At 31.7% G+C, this 23,578-nt stretch overlaps 1 long non-coding RNA gene across 1 annotated transcript; it reads right to left on the bottom strand.

The window, feature by feature from the left end:
- Positions 1–6,821: 6,821 nt before the first annotated feature.
- LOC121116527 (uncharacterized) lies at positions 6,822–8,859 on the bottom strand. The gene is made up of 2 exons (XR_005863892.2): positions 7,445–8,859; positions 6,822–7,377 (listed from the first exon to the last, which is right to left on the bottom strand). It is a non-coding gene; the product is annotated as an uncharacterized lncRNA (long non-coding RNA).
- Positions 8,860–23,578: the final 14,719 nt, after the last annotated feature.

Below are 23,578 nucleotides of genomic sequence, written 5' to 3'. Positions count from 1 at the left end.
TAAATTTTTTGGAAGCGAATTTCAAAAATTCATAGCTATCCACAGAAAATGGAATTTTATAGAAATAAATATGAAAAAATAAGTTTTTTATAGTAAAAAAATTTGAACAATGAAAAAATTTCAAAACTAAAATAGTAAAAAAAATTAAGTAAGATGCAAAAAATCCTTAATTTGGGGGGTATATATGCAATATAGTTCTTTTAATATACATCAGGGGTCGGCAATTTATGGCATGCGTGCCACTGCTGGCACGCAGAGGCATATTTACTGGCTCAGGTAAATTAGAATATATTCCCATAGTTTGTGTTTGTTTTTTACCATTATTACCGATAGTTGCACACTCATTGATTAGAAGTGTTGAAGTTGGCACTCCATGTCTCAAAGGCTGCCTAGCACTGGTCTACATTGTCCTTACAATTTGTATCTTTAGTCACAATGATAATTTTGAGCCATGGGGAATCATTTTAGTATGACCCTTCTTCCGATAATCTTATTCATAAATTTTATGTAAATAGTTAATAGATGTTCGTCAATTGTCGTTATTTTATTTAGGAGCTAAAAAGTAATCCTTCCTAATTAAAAATTATCTTGACTTTCACGAGAAGAAATTTTGATCAATTTCCTAAAAGCTCCTCAAAATTATTGTAATAGAAATAATTCTATTTAAGTTAATAATCCGTTACTACGTGTCTCCTTCTGGAGACTTCCTCAGAAATATTACTCTCAAACTGAACCTAAAACAAATTATTTAAGTAAAAAAATATATATATGTAAGGCACAGTGACATCCTTTTAAAACAAACTATTCGTTTAATTTTTACATACCCAACAACTAAAATATTGTTGATTATATTACTTGGTAAACTCTTGAGCCTTTGGTTGGATTCTAATTAGCACTTTTGATGACATTGATCCATAACTTCCTTCTACAGGGAGTGGGGATCAAATTGTCGCCTACTTTAAACCTTGATAACTTGAAGACGACATTATCAAATAAAAAACCGGCTACCAAATGGGAAAGCTATTCTCGTCAGCTGACGATACGTAGTTCAGTTAGCATCATGCCGTCATCATATGAGGACATAAAGAGCCATAAGTGGAACGAGGAGCTTTCGAGGTCCGCCGTAGTCATGGTATTGGTTAATAATGGAGGTGAAATCTCCAATTCAACGATTGCTTCAACCTTAGGAGTGAATTTACGGACTGTTCAGCGTATCCGTAAGAAGCTAGAGTACACCTGGGATGTTGATGCCACCATAAAGAGGGCACCCAAGGAGGAGGGCGCCAACAGGAAGTTCAGGGACACCGACTTTGTCGACAAGATGAAGAAGGTGAGTGAGGATGACCCTACCAGGTCCATGAAGGCTGGAGACAGGCCCTGGGCGTGGCAACAGAACTCAGCACCCTGCCATGTATCCAAAATCTCCATGCAGTGGTTAACCGAGAACTGTTATGACGTCGTAACCAAGGGTTAGTGGCCTCCTAACTCTCCCGACCTTAATCCTTTGGACTATTTTGTCTGGGGTATGTCTAGAGACATACCAACAGACATCCCCATAGCACCAAGGCCAGTCTGATGGACTCCATCAAGGAGGTATTCGGCAACATGGACAATGAGATGGTCAGAAGAGCCTGCGGCCGGTTCAGAGGCCGTATTGAGGCCGTTATTGATGCCAACGGTAATTATATCCAATGAATGCTTACTCTATATCCACATGCTCGTCATAGTTTTGATTTTCAATAAAAAAGTTAAAAAAGGTATATTTTGTGTTGTTTTTTGTAGAAAAATATTTTGGCGACAATTTGATCCCCGCTCCCTGTATTTATGTCTTCTGGAGGTAACCCTTTTCATGAAGGAGAAGCCTAGATACTTTTTATTTGCAGCTGATCTATTTTTATAAAACACTGCATTTGACAACACCATTATGAAAAATATATTACAATTATTGCTCAATTGTAATAAATAGTTAAATTAAGCCAACAAAATAGTAAATAAAACCCATCCAAGACATTTCAAATAGATCCATGGCAGCTAACAATTTTAAGCCAATCAGCAACAGGAAAGGAAAAAACAGCTTCTTCTTCCTCTGAGTACCCGCTTTTCTTTCCTTTGAGTCCTTTAGAACGACGTAGCTCAATGGAAAACGCGCTCGGGGAATATTATCAGAGATGAAAAAAAATCTATTATAGATGAGGGCCCGGCTTTTTGTAGTTGTTGCCTGAATCAGGGAGAGTGCTACTTGTCTCTATTTACTCAAGCTGTCATCATTATTTTTTAGTCCTTTTTATTCTCACTATACGCCATCACAAAGTCAATGGAGTCCCAAAGTCAAGTAGGGTTTTCAAAAATTAAGGAAAAATTTGCGGGAAAGGATAGACGAGACTAAAGGTGAATCCAGACATGAATTATTGTCTTATGGAACCAAAGCATGAGGACTTGTACTCGGAATAAAAAAACCAGGAGAATGAGAACTCGGATCTAGAAAGACCCGGGTCATGACTTGACAATAACACTGAAATGGTCGACTCAAATACAGTTCTGAATATTGGATCAAATGGAACTTTACTCTTTTCTTTAATTATAATTAATATGGGCTATTTAGAGTGAGTAATTATTTATGGAATATGAAGAGGGTCTGTAATGAAGATGTAAAATAGTTAACGATAATAATGAATATGGGTAGATACGAGTATAATATTAAAAATATATCTTAATACTTGATTTCTTATATTGATTATACTGTGTAAGTTTTATTGATGATAACCTCGACGAAAATGAGTAGAGGACTAATTTCTTACTACACATTTAAGTTGTGTTGTGCGTACAAATTTCCCTATTACAAAGGTTTTATATGACATGGATGGAAAACAATAATTCCGTTAATTTATTGATTGCATCACTGTTTTCATCCATACTATTAAGAGTGAATTGAGGGGCTCGCCGTAGTAATCAATCCTTTTCGATCACCAGAATTAAGAAACAAAATGTTTCATTCAGAGATATTATTGTTGGTATTTTCAAACTAATACGGATATTCTGTTCAGATCATGTGCGAGACTAGTTACATGCAACATCATTGGAAAGTGTTGCACAAGGTTTTTTACTTTTTTATAGAATAAGTTGCGCCGTTTGTAATGAAAACTTTAAGTCTCTTGCAAATTGGAAATTGGTGTCAAAAATGACGTTAAGACTTAAACTTTAATAATTGTAATTGTTATATTGTTAGCCTTCTTAACATCTTCCAAATTTATTAGATAAGAGCAACCTATCAACACTGCAGTCATGGATAGAAGTTTCGTCTAAGACAAGAAAATGATCATTTCCTACAAGTTCTTTCTTAATCTTTGACTATGCTACTTTACTTTGTGTCCTACATTGACTTTGTGATGGCGTAGCGAGAAGGAACCTTGTCCATATATGAAATAAAATTAATATTTAAGTATAATAATTATATCATGAAATATAATTGTTATACATATCTTGTTACCTGGATAACATTTTATTTAAAACAATTTAGAATTATTCATAAGAATAATAAGTTATTTTAGAATTGTAGGTACAAAAAGTTTTATAATAAATAGACTTAAAAAATTAACCTACCTATAATATATGCATTGTATGCTATACAAATGAAAATCATTTATTATTTTATCGTACATTGAGGAAGACTACAAGTAATAAAATTTATCATTTTATCATTTTAAAATTGGATATCATATTTATTTAATTTTTAATCAAACTTTAGTAATATCCTTCACAATATTATATTTAAACTATTTGAGTTTTGTTTTTTGTGTCTTGATTTGTTCATTGACGTCCTACATAATATTGAATCTGATTTTTGGCCTGAACAATTTTGTAATTACGAAGCTAATATGATTTCAATATAGAGAAGAAATGGTAATTTAATATTGTTATATAAAGCCTCCATATTGTCAACTCTTTAATGCAAGCAATACCATTTTAGAACACAAATGATCCAGAACTGGATCCCTTTCCTCAAATTTGAACAATTGGTAATTCATTCTACCTAGTTATTACTATGGTTATGATGTAAACTCCTTGCTGGACTAAGACAAGAGTTTGGTATCGACTTTGAAGCAATTCTTGCGAATATTTTTATTACATACGGAGTAGGATTTGTGTTTATTTCTTTCCAACTTCCTCAGAGCTGTTCACAGCTAATATAATAGGACATCATGAGAGCTCCTCTTCAAAACATTCTTCAAATTTGTCAAAGTGTCCAAGTTAATTTCCGGTTTTTTCTTAAGTATAGCAGTTGATAGCTATTTTCATCTCTGGATATTATTTTCTTGAATTCAATGTGCATAAGTTCCCGTATTGGTTGTTCATAAGGAAGGAAATATAATTGATGTATTTAGACTTCAAAGACAATTCCCCTTTGGTCAGACGTAGTAAATGTAATACTGTAATGTTTACTTATACTTAATCAGTCCAACTCCATCTCACCAATTATAGGAACAAATAAAATAAAATAAATGCGGGTAGGTAGTTGATTAGCCTTGCTGTTGCAGGCACAGTGGGGTGGGCATAGTATCTGACAGTTACTCAAAAAGTTTCAGCCATTATGGAGAACAAATATTTAATAACTGCTCGATACTCGTTTTTGTCCATTTCACCAAAAACATGCAATTAAACTAATTCAAACGACTACAGGGTTGTTCAGATAAATTTGAACCCTCTTAAATACATCCTGAACAATAAGGAAAGCATTTAACTCGGTAATTTCAATTTTAAAGTGAAGGGCATTATTTGAAAAAAGCCCAAAAGTTCTGGAGTGATAAAAAATACACCCTCTTATTCTTTGTATGCTTGAAACGTTTCTTGAAGTCATCTACTGGGACTCCAATTGACTTTTTTGCTAAAAAAAAAACGGGCCAAGTAAGCTATACAACAGTCTCCAGGACCATAAGTACAAAGGATGAAGTAATACCGCCACTACAAAACACGAATCCTTGCAGATAAAATGAAGGCCACTCGGGCTACTCTAATAAGAAAATTGCGGAACATTCGAAGCTTGGAGGTCCCAATGTCATTTTAAAAAAACTCAAAGCATTTACGAGCATTTACGATATCCGGGGTTATCAAGATCATCATGGAATGTATTTTCTAAAAAAAAAGGTCATAAAGGAATTTCTACTCTTATAAAAAACGTCATCAAAATGTTTTAAAAAATCCCAGAACCAAACTTTGAGGTAAAATTAGTTGCACCTCATTACCAACAAAAAATACATCTAGAGATTACGCAGTGATAAAAAGGTTGATCATCACTGATCTGATATTTATAAAGAGTAGACCTTAACTAAGTTTGCTGTATTAATGTCATAATTTATTAAAATAGTAATTATATTGGGAGTATTGAATATAATTATAATGAATAATAATGAGTATAAAACTTGTGAAAGGATATTGTCTGTCTGAGACATTGCCTTCATTTTTACATGATGGATTTTTGGTTCTCTCCTCTCAACAGTAGATAATTTTGTGGAATCATGGTGTAGACCACTCTAAGATTTATGATTCATAACAAAGTCTGACTTTACGCTATAATATTTGTATTGGTGCTTCAAGATTAGATTCAAATTATTATTCTCTTTTAAGCTTTGAATCCACGTTGAGGCTTTTATATATCTCACTCTGTCCTCAGTTAAAATTGTATCTAAAATATGAATTTCAACGAAATAAATACTAAAAATAGATGATTATCATTAAAGTAACCACCCTTAGTCGGAATGATGGCTTCCAGATGGCGGTGGAAGGCCTGGTATCTGCTGCAGATGTCGTTCTGACAGTGGTTTTAAGGACCTCGGTGTTTAGATGACGGACACTGCGGGCCTTCCCATCTGCATGCAACTAAAAGGTGTGGTCGAGGTGGTTGCATCAGGGGTGTAAGAGAGCCAAAAGTGTCAAAAAAGAGTTCAAAAAAACTCAAAATGCTCAATCAAAAGAGTTTTTAATGGAGAAGATGGGGTTCTTTCATTTTTGCTGTCAAAAGTGGCCTATCCATCCTAACAATGCTCGTTCCACCCACTTTTGATATTTTTTTAGACAGTCTGGTGTGAAACCACAAGATCTCTTGCATGAAAACTCATGGACTTGAGGAAATTTTCCTGGTCTGTTTTGTTTAGCTCATCCAGGTACAGTTTTTTCCTTTTTAAAGGATCCCTTGTTCTTCTCTAACGTTTTGGACTGGCTGACGGCGTATACAGTGGTACTGGAGACGCCCAACTGCTCAGAGTCCATGAACCTAAATTCGTCCATCACGATCAAGTGCCCTTTCCTTTACTAGTACGTAAGCTAAAGAGCTCCGATTTTTTTTTTTTTTGGTATCTTATTGTGTATACTTTAATTTATCGTGTAAGTGTTCATGACACCCATTAATTAGATCTACCAGATATGGGTTTTCCGTCCTACTAACAAATATATAAGCAATATTAAATTAACATAATTATTCTTTCAAAAGAAATACCTTAGATATTTTGTAAAGTTGTAATAAATATACCCTTCTAGTATGTTAATAAACGAAAATGAGTAAAGTAACCCTGAATTTTGAGGAGTATTTGGGAGGAGAGTGGATTAGCTGTCATCCTGGTTTCTTAGATTTAGAGAGATAGAGGAAATAAGCTTACATGCTATTCTTTATCGAGGAAGGAATTGCACCAATGTTGATACTCAATTCTCTAGGTACAAGGACTTACAATTTTAACTCACCAATAAATCCTCAGTTTTATTCCTTAGTCACTCATGAGTAATAATGATAATTGATAACAGCTTTGGAAAATAAAAAAATACTCTCCAAATTGTCAACTACAAAACTTATTACAACTCTATATTTTTGCATACATCAACTAGAGAACTATGATTATCGTAAAGAAGGGATTTAAATCTACATAATATGTACTCGTACAATCACATGCGAATGAGACAAAGAAAGTTTTAGAGGAAAAAATTCTCATAGATAAATTATTTACTCCATAAACGACTTCGTAGAAAAAGAACAACTTTTATCCGTAATTTTTACAAGGGAAATTCAAGGAAATTGAGAAGATAGAAGCATGAAAATATTTTTTTGAATTCCCACAGGCCTTCATTTTTCTTTCTCTCCATTTGTCAATTTTGTTCATTTCTCCTCATTATTTTTTTCTCTTTCCACACTTCATTATATTTTCCTTCATTCGTTGATTATTTCAACATTTTTATCTTGTTCAACTTGAAAAATGACTGACTACATACGTATTATATGAGTTGGTCTTGTTTCATTGTATAGATTGCCAATATTGTACTGCTCCCATCCCTATTATCAGTCGATGAAAAGCCCCAAATTTAGAACACGTCCTCTACAAGGAATCCTTTTCACTAATATTACGGAATAAAATACCTCCATTTACCAATGGAATCATTCGTTTAGTAAAACTTAAAGTACCTTTCAGGTACAAGAATAATTTGTCACGTGTCTTCATTCAAGCCCAATTTGAAGTATATCATATTTGTGGAGACATATAATCCTTTATATTTGAGATTGATTGATGAAAACTTCACTCGCTGATATATTTGATGACGTCATTTAGCAAAGTCAATTTCTATAGGATAGCGATTGTGTCCAATCACGACGCGTTCTTAATTTTTTGGGACAAATGCACATTCTAGAGACATTCACCCATTGGTACTGGGAGTTAATGACGGAAGTGAGGACTTTGACTCCAGACTTGCTACTCCTGTCCATATTTTGAAGGCTTGCGACTCAATTTGGAATCAAAATTCGTTTCAATCTTTTATTCGTTAGATTGTATGTCAAAATACATCAATATAACGTGGAAGCAAAGAAATGACATTTACTATTTGTATATGAGGAAATGGAGTTAGACCCTACCCTGACTTAACGTTTTCAAATGAACCTCTTCATTATTTCATTGTCTGAAAATATAATATAAAGAACGAATCATTTAAATTTAAATCAATGAGTAAAGGATTCGGTTAATCGTTTATTTCCGACTACATATTACAATAGAGAGTACAATTTGTTCTTAAATTAATCGTCGGTGACATCCTTCGTAAGAATACAAGAATATGTTGGTCCCGTTTGTCCACAGTGATGGTCGGCTGGACACGTATCTACAGCTGCATTTGGATCACACTGAATGAAATGCTCATCGGGCCCAACGTCGACTTTCGTTCCAGTCGTGAAGGAAAGTAGCACAGCGATGAGGACGGAGAGGAAGAAGAAGATTTTCATACTTGAAGACGGAGAAAAGAAATTGATTGTATCTCTGAGAAGAGATGAAGTATTTATAATTCGATTTACATCCTAATAATTCCACTTGGCACAAGTGTATCTTTTATTAATGATAACCAATTGTTAACAAATGTATCATTTAAAATAAGTGTAAAATCATATTGCTCTGTAGCTCAAGAGAGAAGCAGAGATGAGATGAATTTTTGCTTCTTTGAGTATCTTTAGTACATAATTATGTATTAGTGTTGTGACTCAGTTCAGCATTAAACTTATCTGATGCAGTTCTGTCTTAAGGGAATTTTTCTAAACCGTTCTTGACCGGTTTTTCGGTTCCGGCTGCGGTCTCAGACCATGGAACGTTATTTTTCGGTTTCACTTTATGAACCGATTGTGTTTTTTTTTGCCAATCTTTATAAACTAAAAGTTTTTTAATGTTCCTTTAATTGGTCAGATGGAGTTGAACTGATTAAGTATAAGTAAGCAATATAGTATTAGATTTACTCCATCTGGCCTAGGAATTATCAAAGCCAATATGCATTAAGTAGGTATGCTTCAAAGTCTGAAAAAAGTCAAAATATGAATTTGAAAATTGACTCTTACTTGGAGTGTTTCTTCCCATAAATATCTCATTTATTAAAATCGATTGACTATTCACTGATAAATCAGGAGATTTGTGGTCGAAAAATAAATACGCCTTCTCCTTGAATCACACGTACTAAGAACCGGTTTCTTAAAACTGGTGTATTAAATATGATAAACAGTTTTTGATTATTATCATCGCGCTCAAATTATGTATCTCTTCATTTAGGACTGTCGTAGTTTCAATCACGGAATTTACACTTTCCTAGACGCGAATTTTGCAAGGTTCAGTCACCGGAAAAGAATATGCATAGCACAAACATGACACTCATTACATAATTTATTAGCATCTACATACTTATTCATCTCATAAAAACTGATTCCATCGATCAATTTTTATATTATTTTCACCAATGAATACATAAATATTCTTGTTTCCTTAAGTGTTTTAAAAAAAATTCTCAGTCAACTGGAAGGGGTGATTTTCTGCCCCAAACTCTCACGCAAATCTGCAATTCATTACATCCTCCATTTATTAGCGACTACAAACTGTTTCATTTCATAAAAAACTTCTTCTGCGTATCAATTTTTATATTTTTTCGCTAATAAGTATAAAAATGTTCAAGCTTTCACTATTAATTAGAAGAGTTATTTTCGGCCCAAAACGTCGAAACCAATTCGGAGGTAATTTTAAGTAAAACTTTTGCAATGAGTATATAGTTTAAATCCTTTCGAACATTATCCGGATAACACAAATTAATTTCTTTAAGAAAAAGTCATCAAATGTATGATTTAAAAGATGTACATATTTATGGCGTTTTATGCGTCATGAAACTTCATATCAATCAGCTGTTCAAACAACTTAATACGCAGGGGGGGAAAGATTAGATCCCTCCCTCTTTGTTAACCTACCTTCATTAAGTATATTTCCTTCTCTAGGAACGACAGGGCGCAAACCTACGCACATTGAGTTAAAAAGAATAATTTCTCCCGAGAGCGTTCAACATTGTATTACATCGTTCCATAGCTTATTTCAGTCTCACTCTATGGACTGATATTTTTTCGCTATCATATATTATGAGAGATCAAATTTAATTTAATTTCTAGAACAACGGTAATTATATTAAACAAAGATTCTACATAGCTTGTAAATATCTGGATAACTTAGAAAATTTAAAAAGTACAAGATTTGTTTTTGAACAAATACTGTTCATGAATAACATTCAGAATCAATCTATTCATATATTACAATATAAAGTTATAATCATTAAACTGAAATATATAACAATTTGAAATTTAAATATGCTTTTAATTTAACATTTACATTGATCTTTCTTAATTCATTAAGAACAGGATAAAGTGGAATTCTGTGATCTCCAAGAGATAGAATCAAAGGAATATACTTTAAACTTGATAATCCATCTCATGAATTGCTCGAATTTGGCGTTATATATTTCAAGAGGGAGAACAAAATGAAATTTTATCCAATCTATTTCGATCGTTGATGTCATTGTACTATGCTCACCGTTCGAAAAACATATGATGTCATAAACAATTTATATATAAAATTCCTTCTAGACCGAATTTTAACAAAGGCCATTTTTTTCTTCTTTTTTTTGGACAGATCTAAACCAAATTTTTCCTTGGGACTAATTTTGACTTGATTTTTTTATGAGACCGATCTTTATTGAACTTTTTCAAAGTGCTGAATTAGTTCGGTCTAACAAAAATCATAATGGTTTCAGATCGATTTTTTGTCGATTGGGTCTTAGCCCAAAGTTTTATAATGGTATGTTTCAATGTCTTCACAAGTTGCGACTTGTAGGTATAGGAAAATAGTACAATTTGGAATTTTCTTCGTATTAAAATGAATTATTTAATTAAAACTTTGGTCATTACAATTACTAACTTTTAATTGATACGATAATGTGATTTTGATCTATTAAAAATACATTTTTATTAAATATTTATGAGTAATATAAATGTCACCATTTGAACTTTATAATATGCTAGAGACTACAGATATTTTGAATGGGAATTAAAAATTAATTAATTAATTAAAAATAAAAAAATACAATATGTAACAAAAGTCCTTGGAGGTGCCTATTTTTAAAGATATTTTTTTTAAATTATAAATTGAATATTTTTCTAAAACATAGGCAATAATATTCCTCATCATTATCTATTATGAATAATTTATAAAGGCCTAGAGAAGAGTGTTGTTTTTCATGCTTTTTCAGCCTAAAAATAAAAATATATAGCGGTCAGAACAAGATACAGAATCAAACAAAACACTTACCTATATATGAACTTTATTATTCCTACTTTTCATTTACTGATTGTTTTAATGGTAAAAATGTCTCTGAACGATAATAGTCCGGAATTCCTTTAATCCCAGATATTTCCCAATTCAAACGACTGAGTGAAAAACTGGAATCAGTTTTGGATTCTATGCTCAAAGGTAAATTCGATTATTGGCTGGTATAATCATTTACACAAAATGAGTGCTGCCCAGTGTAATCATTCCATGATTGAGAACAATTTGGATAACTACCAACTTATTTTCAGAACTTTTTTCAGTTTTGTTTTGGGATTCCGTTTTCCCGTGATTTATCAGGGTTTTACTTCTACGAAATATTCTCGAGAATTTATTATTCCTTCTTATAATATAAAAATAAATACTTGAAGTTGACTGTATTTATTACAAGCCATAGCATCCAGGACTGCTTGGAATAATTAGGGGTAGGCTAAAAGATAAATTTTGCCTTAATAATAGAGTGGAAATCTCCCCCAAATAATCATCTGTGTTACTCTCTGCACAGTCATACGTAACCAATTTATACTTATATCTATTTTGATGACGTGTTCTGTCCTAAAGAATGAAAGAATAATAATAGAATTTTGAGAAACATTAATAATATGATGATTAATGGAATGACTAATGAGTGCTTTAGTCTCTAGAGCACTCTCTAACTAAAACAAACAAACCAATATGTCAAAAAACAAAATGTCTCCGAGAGTTAATTTTTTTTTACTTACCAGTGTTTACCAGAATCTAAATATCTTCTGAGAATGCATATGAATTATGATATATGTGTATACCATAAGAGAGCAATAACAAAAAAAGACATATTTTATTTTAAATGCACTTGTGTAATATTTCATTAATACTACTACATTGTATTATTTTATATCAAAGATATGTACATAATACACATTGGGGGTCACTATATAGAGTGCGTACTGTATACACGCTCGATGCTATATACACATGTCTGCAATAATTCATGAATACGACTACATTGTTTTTCTTATATCAAAATATGTTTAGGATATATATCAGGGAGCACCATATACTGGTAGTGGGTTCTAACGAGATTGAAGGAGATTATTTTCTACTAGGATCGAAGCGAGTGTTCTGTATTTAGTTTGGTTAAATTCGACTTAGCTCTTCTTAAACTGCGATCCCTATTAAATAATAATTCCATGATTGGGCAGAATTGGCTAACTACCGACTTATTTAGAGCACATTTTATCAGTTTCTTTCGTGAAAGAAAGATTGATAGATGCAACTGGACTCGACGTAGATCATGGACAACGCGCTTGGGGAAAATTAGTCTCTTGAGCTCAATGTGCGTAGGTTCGTGCCAAGGTGATTCATGAAGAAAGAAATATACTTCATGCATATGGACTTGAAACAATATTCTTAGGTTAGTTGGAATAATTCTAATGCTTGCTTATGCTTAATCGTTGCAACTCCATCTAACCAATTAAAGGAACATTAAGAAAAATATAGATACAACAAAGGTGTCAACTAGGGTCAGCATCCAGTTTTCCCGTGATTTATCGGAACTGTACACCTATTAAAAATTCCTGGGAGAGTATTCTTTCTTCTTAAAATATAAAATGGAGTTTAAAAATGTGTTTCACCTGGTGCCAACAGAATAGAATCGGTTCTGTTTCTAACAAGAGGGAAGGAGATTCATATCTATCACGATATTAGGATATTTTGTATAAACTATAGGGGAAAGAGGCGTCATGTATACGAATCAAGAATGTTTTTTCTTGTCTCTAATTCAGATTTGTCTAAAATTATGTATATGCGCCATTTTCATCTATTGCACAGTTCATTTTTTTTTTTATCACGTCTTTTGACTAGGACTCGAAGTTACCGTTTCGGAATAAGGCAAGGAATTTTTCATTAGAATGCACCAGAAACATAAACTATTAATTAAAACCATAGTTCATAGAATCTGAATCGTAATTATGCTCTAAAAAAATATATAAGTTATCTTAAAACAAAAATACATAACCCTAATCATTTACGAAAGGTATTTATATTCTATATTTTTTTGATCGAGGTTACGTGAATCCTGAAATTATTCAGGATTCATAGTTTTTGTTTACTTTTTATTTCAACCAGCTTGTCTCCTCTTTTTTTTTTCTTTACTCTTGTACATTATCAACAAAATGTCAATTTTCAAAAATAACTTGTCAAATGAAATTGAGAGAAAAAACATCATCCTATCATAATCCCAATTAATATTAATTCGTCTTATTTTCTCTCTTATAAAATATAATTATAAGTTCACTTAACCTCTACTATTAGATGGGTACAACTTCTAGCCAACTAGACGCATTTTATTGTCGCTCTACCGCCTTGTTCTTCAGCTTCAAGGAAATTACATAAATATGAAAATAATAGCAAAACATACGGCACTTTTAAAATTTCTCCTTATATGGCTAATTTCGTTGGAACCAACTTTGGGAAACTTAATTGAATGTGTTTTACTTTCATGGCAATAAATTATAAGTAGCAAGTTTCTTAATAATTAATTAAACATATAAACTTTTCATTGAATCCCAGTAAATTTTTTTTTTTAAAAGGAGACTCGTGGTTGAACGCTTCTCTGAAAATAAAACAGTATTCTGACATGTTACTATATTTATGACATTAGAGATACCTATTGATACTTAATGATACCTATTACGTTCATCCTGTAATTATGCTATAATGGCTCATGGTAGATACAATAAAAAGTTGTAATACTTTACTTAATAAGATGAGATCTCCTCTGCATTTAAAAGGATGCGATAATTTAATTTCAAGTACACACTATCGCGTCTTCAATTTTGAGATAGAAAGAGAAATTATCCCCTGTAAGTAAACTTATAGAATGTACCCATTAAATGTATTTGGGGAGTACATTTTTGGATTTACAAATAAAATCTATCAAGTTCTATCATTTTTCATTGTCAAGATGAATTTTTGGTTACTTTCACCAAAGTTTTCATCCGAATAATTTGCTTATAGAGATGTACGATAATTTGTTGAAAAATACAAATGACGTCATCCCAAAAATATATCAAGACAAATCATCATAGCTTACTTTTGTGTAGACGGGCTACAAATTTGCAATCCTGCTCTTCAATGGAACGAATTGATATATATTTTTTAATACAACACAGTTGAGGATTTTATATTTGTTAATGGCCTTGTTTTCACTTGTGATACATAATTAGATGTTTGTAGAATATTTTCAAACTCTTCTTCTGACTTATGTATATTTTGACACATCTTTAACAAATGTTTCAATTATATAGTCCTCATCCATACAAGTGTTGAGTAATGTAGGTATAACATTGATTTTCAAAGTTTTTAAAACTTATAAAATTTGGATTGACACCCTAGGGGCACATCATAAATACATATAACTAGCTTTAAAACAAATTAGAGGAACGCAAATCCTTGTCATTTTTCGCACAAAATATGTCGTTTTTTATTATAGCACAGATGACGTCACTGTATCATTTTTTTACCCTTATGACGTATACAAATTTTTCTTAAATTTGCAGAATTCACCTTGTTCATTCAGTTATTAAACTGCTGGAAGTTAGTTAGTTCAGAGTCCCTTCAGCCATTTAGCTTAGAGTACTAACCAAGTATACTCAACACCCCTGGGGCACAAATATTGATCAAATGGTCTCTTTTTCGGTACATATATATAGTACTAGAAAATAAATACAGGCAGTTTAAATTAATTGGTAGTTTTCTTTTGTTGTGTGTTTTATCAGCTGAAATGCAGGTCAATAACTATTTATAAAGGAATAAAAAAATGTATAGAATTTCTTCTGCTTTTATGTTGCCTGCTCCTATCATTCTGCTATGGTGTTGTTCTTCTAGTGCTTTATAAGGTATATTTTAATTAATTAAGCTTGGAAATTGTCTATTGTGAATAATAATGTTTTCAAATTTGTTCAAAAAAATGGATCAGAGAAAATTATTTCAAGAGTCTAAATTTCTTTGTTTTTAAGTATTAACATTGAATATTATACTTCTAGGGTAAAACATAGGCAATTAAGCTAATATTTTAGGATTTTTGAGTCACGAAAATTTGGCCCCCAACCCTCGATATATTTTTTTTTTTTTAGTTATAGAGAGTTTTTCCAAAAAAATATGTTTTCTGTGAATAGGAGTATTGAAATTTTATTCCAAAAAATTTAATTTTTTGTGAACAGCTGTGAATATTTGAAATTTTTTCCGAACAATTTAATATTTGATACTTTTTTCCAAAAAATTTAATTTTTTGTGAAGAACTGACAATTTTTGTAATTTTTCTCCAAAATATTTAATATTTGAAATTTTTTTCCTAAATATTTAATATTTGGAATTTTTTTGCATCAAAGAATTCAACTTTTGAAATTTTTTTGAAAACAATTTTTTTTTTTTTTTGAACAGTAGTTAACAAAAATAAAATTGTTTGAGTTTTAGAAAAAAAATTCCGAAAAATTTAATATTTGAAATTTTTTTCCTGAAAAACATAATTTTTTCTGAACAGCTGTGGATTTTGGAATTTTTTTTACAAAGAAATTTAATATCTGAAATTTTATTTTTTTCCAAAAGAATTTCCTTTTTGGATTTTTGTATTAAAAAAATCCAAAAGTCAAGACCATCTCCCAAAAATATAATCCTGCAGACGTAGAGTTCAAAATGTCCACCTAAAATCAAATTGAGTTATGTACAATGATGAAAATCCAGAGTAGAATGGACATGTTGAAGAAAAAAAGAAACCGAAAATCAACATGGTAACCCTGAAAATTTGAAGAATGTTTTGGAGGAGATAAAGAATAATGCTCATGACGTTTCATTAGATCAGCTACAATCAGCTGTGACAAGAGAGGAAGGAAAAAAGGATATGAAGAAAGACATTTGCTAGAATTACTCCGATCTCGATCCCCAATTCTACTCTGAGTCCAACAATGACATACAATTATAACTCTGCAACAAATCGCTCCGTCTTTTATGAACACACACGAATGATCAATCTGGTTTTGAATATAATTAAATCCATTTAGGAAAATGTATGTTAATACGTAGGAGTTCAATAATAATGACAACTGTAATAATCTCCTTTGCTAGCTTGATCAAAATTGATCCGTAACTTTTGCCGTAATCCAGATGACAAAAAAACCAAGAAGGGTAAAAACATAATAGTAATAGTTTGGAGGAAAAGACTAAATACCAATTGATGATTTGGAGACTTTTTTTTTATTTTTCTTATAAAAGGTTGTGTGATACAATAAATTTAACAAGGTGTTTTACATAAGTGAAAATAATGCTTTGTTGAGGGTGCTTTAAAACTTTGGAAGTTATTTAAAGACCGATTTCAGGAACGAAACGATTTTATGTCCCATATTAAGGACCGATATATATATAGAACTGTATATATGTAATCAGTGTGCACATTAATCAGTAATACCTTGGATTAAAAATATATCAAGGAAGAAAGAAATTGGAAAAAATAGGCAATTAATAGCTGTACGAAATACTTGTAATCCTATGGTAATCCAAGATACTTTTCTCTAGGGAGAAGCATTATTAGATTTCCTCATTTTGGGAGTCTTAGCCAATGAAAATTATCAACAGCGTTAGATAATTACTTAACATAAATAGGTTTATTTTATATATGAAGGACCTTTTGGAGATCTTCTTGTTTATACCAATAATATGTCTCATAGCATGACTCTAACAAAGTTAGTTGAAGTTAGATAACCAACCTGTGTAGACTTCTTCATATATATACTAGCAGAGGGCCAAATAGAGGGGAATAGAAACAAAAAATGGAGGTAGAAGAAAAGAGACAGAGAGAGGGATGTAGATAGAGAAAGGGGGGGTAAACAGAGAGAAGGGAAATGAGGTTTTGTTTCTGTCAAAAAAAAGCCTCTTAATAACCTTAGAGAACAAAACAAATTAAAAAAAGTTTAATTACTAAATTTCTTACTTATCTGTTCGACCATTTTGGATTTCAAATAATCTAGCAACACCACTGTCTCTATCTATCTCGGGGGGGGGGGGTATCCCCCAATTTCCAGAACATATACTCTTTTTATATCCTGTCTGAGGCAACTGGTAACTTTTTTATTGATTTCAAAACATTAACCCATTTGAGCTATGTACATCAAATTATTCCAAAGTTATGGTTCATTATGTATTTTTAATCAACTTTTTGTGTTGATTAACCTTGGATTTTTTCAAGATGAAACATCTTTATTAAGCCTAAATAAGGACACCAATTTGAGCTCTGTACCTCAATACGTTCCAAGTTAGGGTCGATTATGAACTTATTATTAACGTCTTGTGTAACCTTTACTTTGACTTTTTACATTGACCTCTGAAAATTGAATGGCCTCTGACTGTGACCATATTTGACCAAAATCGATCCGCAACTTTTGTCGAAACCTTGGTCACTTAAAAACAAACTAACTAACAAACAGAGGTTAAAAAAATAGTTCTACTACGTTCCGGAGATAAATCTTTAAAAAATCCACATTGCCCAATCAAGCTTGCAGTCCCGGACAAATGCCTACTATGCCTCCCTCCCTAAAACAGGCACTGATGACTGCGATATCTTGAATGAGCTGCTTCTTAGTTCAATGTTCTATAATAGAATTGCATTTGTAATATGTATTCGAAATATAAATTGAGATCGTGTATCTATGTAAGACCCTATTGCAAATTTAAAATAAATAGATGATAACATCAAAATAAATTATAAACCCTATAATTTCATTTTTTAAACGCAGTGTTTATATAGGTACGAATCAAAATTTAAAAAGTTATCTAAAATAATTTTACATATGTATTTGAATATACTAAAAATACCAATAAAGATATACTAATCGATATTGGTATGATAATATCGAACAGCTGATGGGTTTTTTTAGAGTTGAAGGGTATGGAAAGTAACAAGTTTACAAAGTTGTCAAACTGAATCAAAGGAAAATTTACTGGCTTGGATACCTTCACAATTTTTCTGTTCATTTCGGAGATTTTTCCTTTTATTTATTTTTATTTTATACAAAATGACGACCACGTGATCAACTTTTGTACAATGTGATTGTGTACGAAACACTTTTTTCCTCACGAGATGTCTACTTTGAGATACCATGTAGGAAAAAATTTTTCCTCGCCGGATTCACTTTGTAAATTACAGGGGATTTCGTATTTAGTTATAAAGAAACTCATGATACCCCAACACTCCTAGATATAGTCGTATCAGTTCTTTTTATTTCTGTTACCAGGGTCCTAGGGACTTTTCCTTAAAAATAATATATGCTTGTATTATATTGTAGAGGGTTGCTCAAGTAAATATGAACCATCTTTAACTACATCCTGAACAATAAAGAAAGCATTTAACTCGGTTATTTTAATTTTAAAGTGAGAGGTTGAAACTAAGATTTAAGTTAGTTGCGCAAATTTGAATTCAAAACAAGTATTTACGACGTAAGAGACTCGGAGGAGCACCATCATCGAATTTGCTTGCACGAGACACAATACATCAAGAAGATGATCAGGTGCCCAAAGAGCACGGTCTACAACGTTTATAATCACTGGAAATAGGATGGTGTATTTAAGGGAAAAGCCAACAAGTCTCAGAGTGTTGAAAAAGGCACTCCCAAATTGCAATAATCTTAATACATATTTGATATATCTTATTTGTCTTAATAAGCCTACTACATTTTTAGAAGTCCAAGAAACGACATTCCTAGAGACCTGACCCAATGATTGACGGTCCTAAGGACCGATAGGATTATTTTTATTATTATTGAATCAACTAAAATTTGAAATTTTATTTCTCGGTGATTTTTTTTTTTTTCGTTTCTCTTTAAATAATTTTTCATTGAGAGGTTTTAGAGAGACAATAATTTTATACAAAAAGATGCAAAATTTAATTAACAATATATCTAATATTATAATTGTGTATAACTAGCTGATAAATTTATTATTTATTGGCGATTTTATATAAATATTTTTTTTCGCACCCTGTAGTGTACATACTTTAATCCAAATAAGATAATAATCTTATTTGAAAAGAAAATGTTGCCATTCTCAGGATTTTGCTCTTATCCGAAGTAAAGATCTAAAACACAATTTTAGGAAAATAAGTTCATTAGCCCGTTCTACATACACAAATTATTTAGTTCTTTTACAATCATTATTAAGATCATAGTAGTCCATAACAATGAACAAGGGTGTCCGCAGGATTATATTATTATTATTTTTTTTTGGGAAGGGGGCCTTGGTTATGAGATTTTTTTTTTAAATCCATTAATTAAATTTAAAGCTAATCACAAAAACTATAAAAAACATTCCTTAATTAGGGAGGGTGGTACATCCTCTCAAGCCCACCCCTTGCAGACGCCCCTGATTTCATATTTTGGAACTCATAATGAACATGAATAATAATAATTATAATAATTTGAATAATATCTTCCAAAATCCCAACATATGGGATTATTGTATTTATGTCCAGAATTCTCAAGTTTATACATCAGTCTGGTTTTAATCTTACTACGTGATTTCAGTAGTGTTATAACGTCATTCAATTGTGATCTCAAGTTTATTTAAATAGATTATTATAAATGATGGATTATAAATGGAAATAAAAATATTTATTGACTTCAGACAAAACGTTAAACTCGTGGGAAATGCGATATATGGCTTGAGATTGTGAGTCTCACAGCAAATGCATGATACTTGAGAGTCTTATCATTAGGATAGTTGCTGTTTTTTTTTTTTTTTTTAAAGGCCAGAGTAAGTTGTGGAACAGTCTTCCTGTAGATATTTTTATAGTAAATATCTATCAATTGACGTTCTTTCAATAATTACATTTTTATTAAATTTTATACATATTTTATTTAATGCCGTTTATTTATAAAAAATATTAATTTTTATTTTTAAAAGATTTTTTTTTCTTTACAATTTTTTGCTACACCCGATGTTTTTTTTTTTTTTAAAACATTCCAATTTGCATTGACAATGCATGAGGAAATTAGGAAATAGGAAAATGTTCTAAAAATAATTCTTAATAATTAAGAATATAGTTTCTTGGAAAAAGTTACTTTTTAAACAAATGTTCTTCTTATCTGGATTGAACAGGTCCATTTCTAGTTATTTTTCTTTAGGTAAGGTTTAGCTACCATAAGTCTATAATATGCATTAACGGAAAATGTGATCATTGACAAATTTTTCACAATTTAAAAAAAGTTTTAGGGGTAGCCTTGTACCCTTGAAGTTTTAAAAATTGAGGAGTTTATATGGAAAATCGTATTTTCTTCTTCAATTACATATTTCAAACGCAGGCAAATATTATTGATTTTATGTAAAAAAAAAATTTATACGAGGAAATTATCTTTAAAAAATATCAATATAACTTTTTTCTTAAATATGCACTGATGACCATATTAGACATTACATAATCTCTTCATAAAATATGATTTAGAAAATAACTTTTTATTCACCCTCATTTGTCTCTCTTCATATTTGGTATCTATATCCGTATGACTCATAGTCAAATTGTTATGCAGACAGATTTTGAACAAATCAAAAACTAGAGCAACATGTTTAAATAAAGTACAAGTGTTCCTTCTTTTAAAACATGGCCTCAATTATGTTTTTCAATACCTTTCAGTCATACCTTGGATTGCAACTGTATTTGAATACGAGGTTTCATAATACCACCACGTGACGAATTGTAAGTTTTCTTACTTTAGTCACGTTATATATGTTATGTACAAGTTGTAATTTTGTACAAGTTGCTAACAAAAAATGAGATGAATCATCTTATATATACATTGAATATTCAATGGATGATCTATATATATTAATGGTGTCATTTTTGATTATTATAATATAAATTACTCAAATATAAGTATTCTGAAAATAATAACCATGTAATATTTAATAGATCAAAATCTAATGATCGTATCAATGTATAGTTGGTATTTATAAATACCCCTGTTGGCATTAAATAATGCATTTAAACGAAAAAATTGCAACTAGGACAATATCTTAGTCATAACTTATAAAACATTACGATACGAGATTTTTTTGGGATTTTTACAACCCCAAAAAATATTTTTATTTTTATTTCTTGTGTTAGTATTCAGCATTGCCCCCGTAATTTGGCGTTGGCTAGAAGACAAATTTTACTGTAGTAATATAGAAAATAACTCCCCAATAAATCCTCATTGTTTTTTTCTGTTTTTCATGAGGAAACTCACACGTAACTGCTCAGTACTTATATCAATTCATATAACCTGCTCTGTAGTCAAAAATGAAAAAATAACAATATTAACTATTTAATAATCATTTGTTTGGGTGACGATGAGTACTTTACCCTTTACAGTGCACTCTAACAATAACAATTCATTTTAAATAACCAAAGTCTATATTTTATTCAAATCTTTGCATATAGCAAGGTTAATAGAAATACAAGGTATTACCATAACGCGTGTACCACGCTTTTTAATAGTTATGTCATAGAATATGATTGGTAGCTAGTTTTTTTTTTTCAAAATCTGTCTTTCTTGCCAGTAGTCAGTATGATACATCAAATTGAAAATTCTAGCAAGCCCGATTTCATGATGGTCTAACAAAAAATTAACAAAAAAACAAAGGTTAAATTTCAAATATTATATTTTTGGGAAAAAAATTTCTAAGATTTAATTTCAAATGTTAAATTTTCTAGTTAAAGCAAAAATTCCTTTATTTGAGGGGACTACAGCGGACATCCCTGGCAAATTTTGAATTTTAGTTGGGACCTAAGTATCAATAGGCCACGACTTCCTCGTATTTACAGCAATGCGTGTACAGGGTGTCCACGATAAATTGGAACTACTTTAAACTTCATCCAGATCCATAATGTGGATATTCGGGGTTAAATCATAATAATATAAAAGGTTGCATGAACAATACACTATAACTTCCACCACAATTGTTTTAACAACAAACAAAAGTCATCATGGAACAAGCAAGGAGAGACGCCATCCTGGAATTGGCTCGGGCGGGACACAAGCCCTCTGCTATCTACAAGCTTCTTAACTACCCCAAGACCACGGTGTACCGGGTCTTCAATGCCTGGGAGGCTTAGGGGAAGGTTTGCCGCAAGGCCTACAACATGAGAAGTGACCGAATCCGCACTCCCCGCTTCCTTGAAGGCCTCTGGAAGTCCATCAAGGCTTCGCCGGGGACTTCCTTGTCCGGGTTGGTCAAAAACCGTGGAGTGAGCAAGCAGCTGGTCTCCAAGGCTGTGAATGAGGACCTAGGGTACAGGTCATACCGAATGGCCAAACAACACATCCTAACGGCATCCATGAAGGCCACCAGGCTCACCAAAATGTAAGCGTCTCCTCAATGACCTGAAGAGCCATGGAGGAAGAATCATCTTCTTCTCTGACAAGAAGAACTGGACTGTGGACAGAAGCTACAACGTCCAGAATGACAAGTGGCTTGCCAAGGAGATAGAAGAGGTCCCTGCGGTCTTCACCACAAAGTTCCCGGGCTCTATTACGAGGGAGTGGAATGCTGTCGATTCCGCGGAAGTCATCAGGGCATGCAAATCCTTTAGGTGGCTGATGGAGAAGATGGTGGCTGCTGAGGGAGGACATGTTGAATAAATTGATTGTTGAATATCATGTCTAACTTTTTCATATTAACAAATACACTCCAAATTCCATTTTTATCAAGCAGATTGAATTTTAAAATAGTTCCAATTTATCGTGGACACCCTGTATTATTATCAAATAATTGCCATGGATTGAATGATAGTCTAAATATTTTTAAGAGCCAAACTGCTCGTTAGTTGTCGTCTCTGACAAAGAAATTGTTCGTAATCCAATGCATGAGACTGTATATGATATTTAATCTATCATAATATGTGATTAGGTATTACGGATATAGAATACTCTCTTTATTAAATAATAGTATGTATAAATTCTCTATTTAAATACAAAATGCTGACAATCTGTACCTGTCCTTACCTTTCTTTTTTGGAAATCCCAAGATTAATATATAGGTATACAGTCGAGTTTTACATGCTTTTTATCATGAAAATATTTTGTTCAAACGAAAATGCTTCTATAATACATTTATGTAAAAATTAACTTGATATAAGCTTGTACCCGTTCACCCTTTTTTCATTATTTTCTGAAATATGTTCGTTCGTCGTTCATCCGTTAACTTTTTCCCCCGTTCATTTGTTCATTTTTGAAAATTGCAAAAAACTTGTAAGAAAAAAATGTGTCTCGAATACGCGGTACCAAAAGAGTAAAATTGAGTTATCAATGATTTGCGTGTTCCATAAAAAATAGATTTTTTATTTAAACGCTAAAATAACTGTACATAGGAGGGCCCTGCGTAGAGGGTCAGCATGAGGTTTGAAGCTTCCCCCAAAAAAAAAAAAA

The sequence above is a fragment of the Lepeophtheirus salmonis genome, chromosome 4 (assembly GCF_016086655.4).
Source record: "Lepeophtheirus salmonis chromosome 4, UVic_Lsal_1.4, whole genome shotgun sequence".
Taxonomy (NCBI): Eukaryota; Metazoa; Arthropoda; class Copepoda; order Siphonostomatoida; family Caligidae; genus Lepeophtheirus; species Lepeophtheirus salmonis.
Note: the sequence above shows the minus strand (reverse complement) of the source record. Positions and strands in the feature narration are given on the sequence as shown.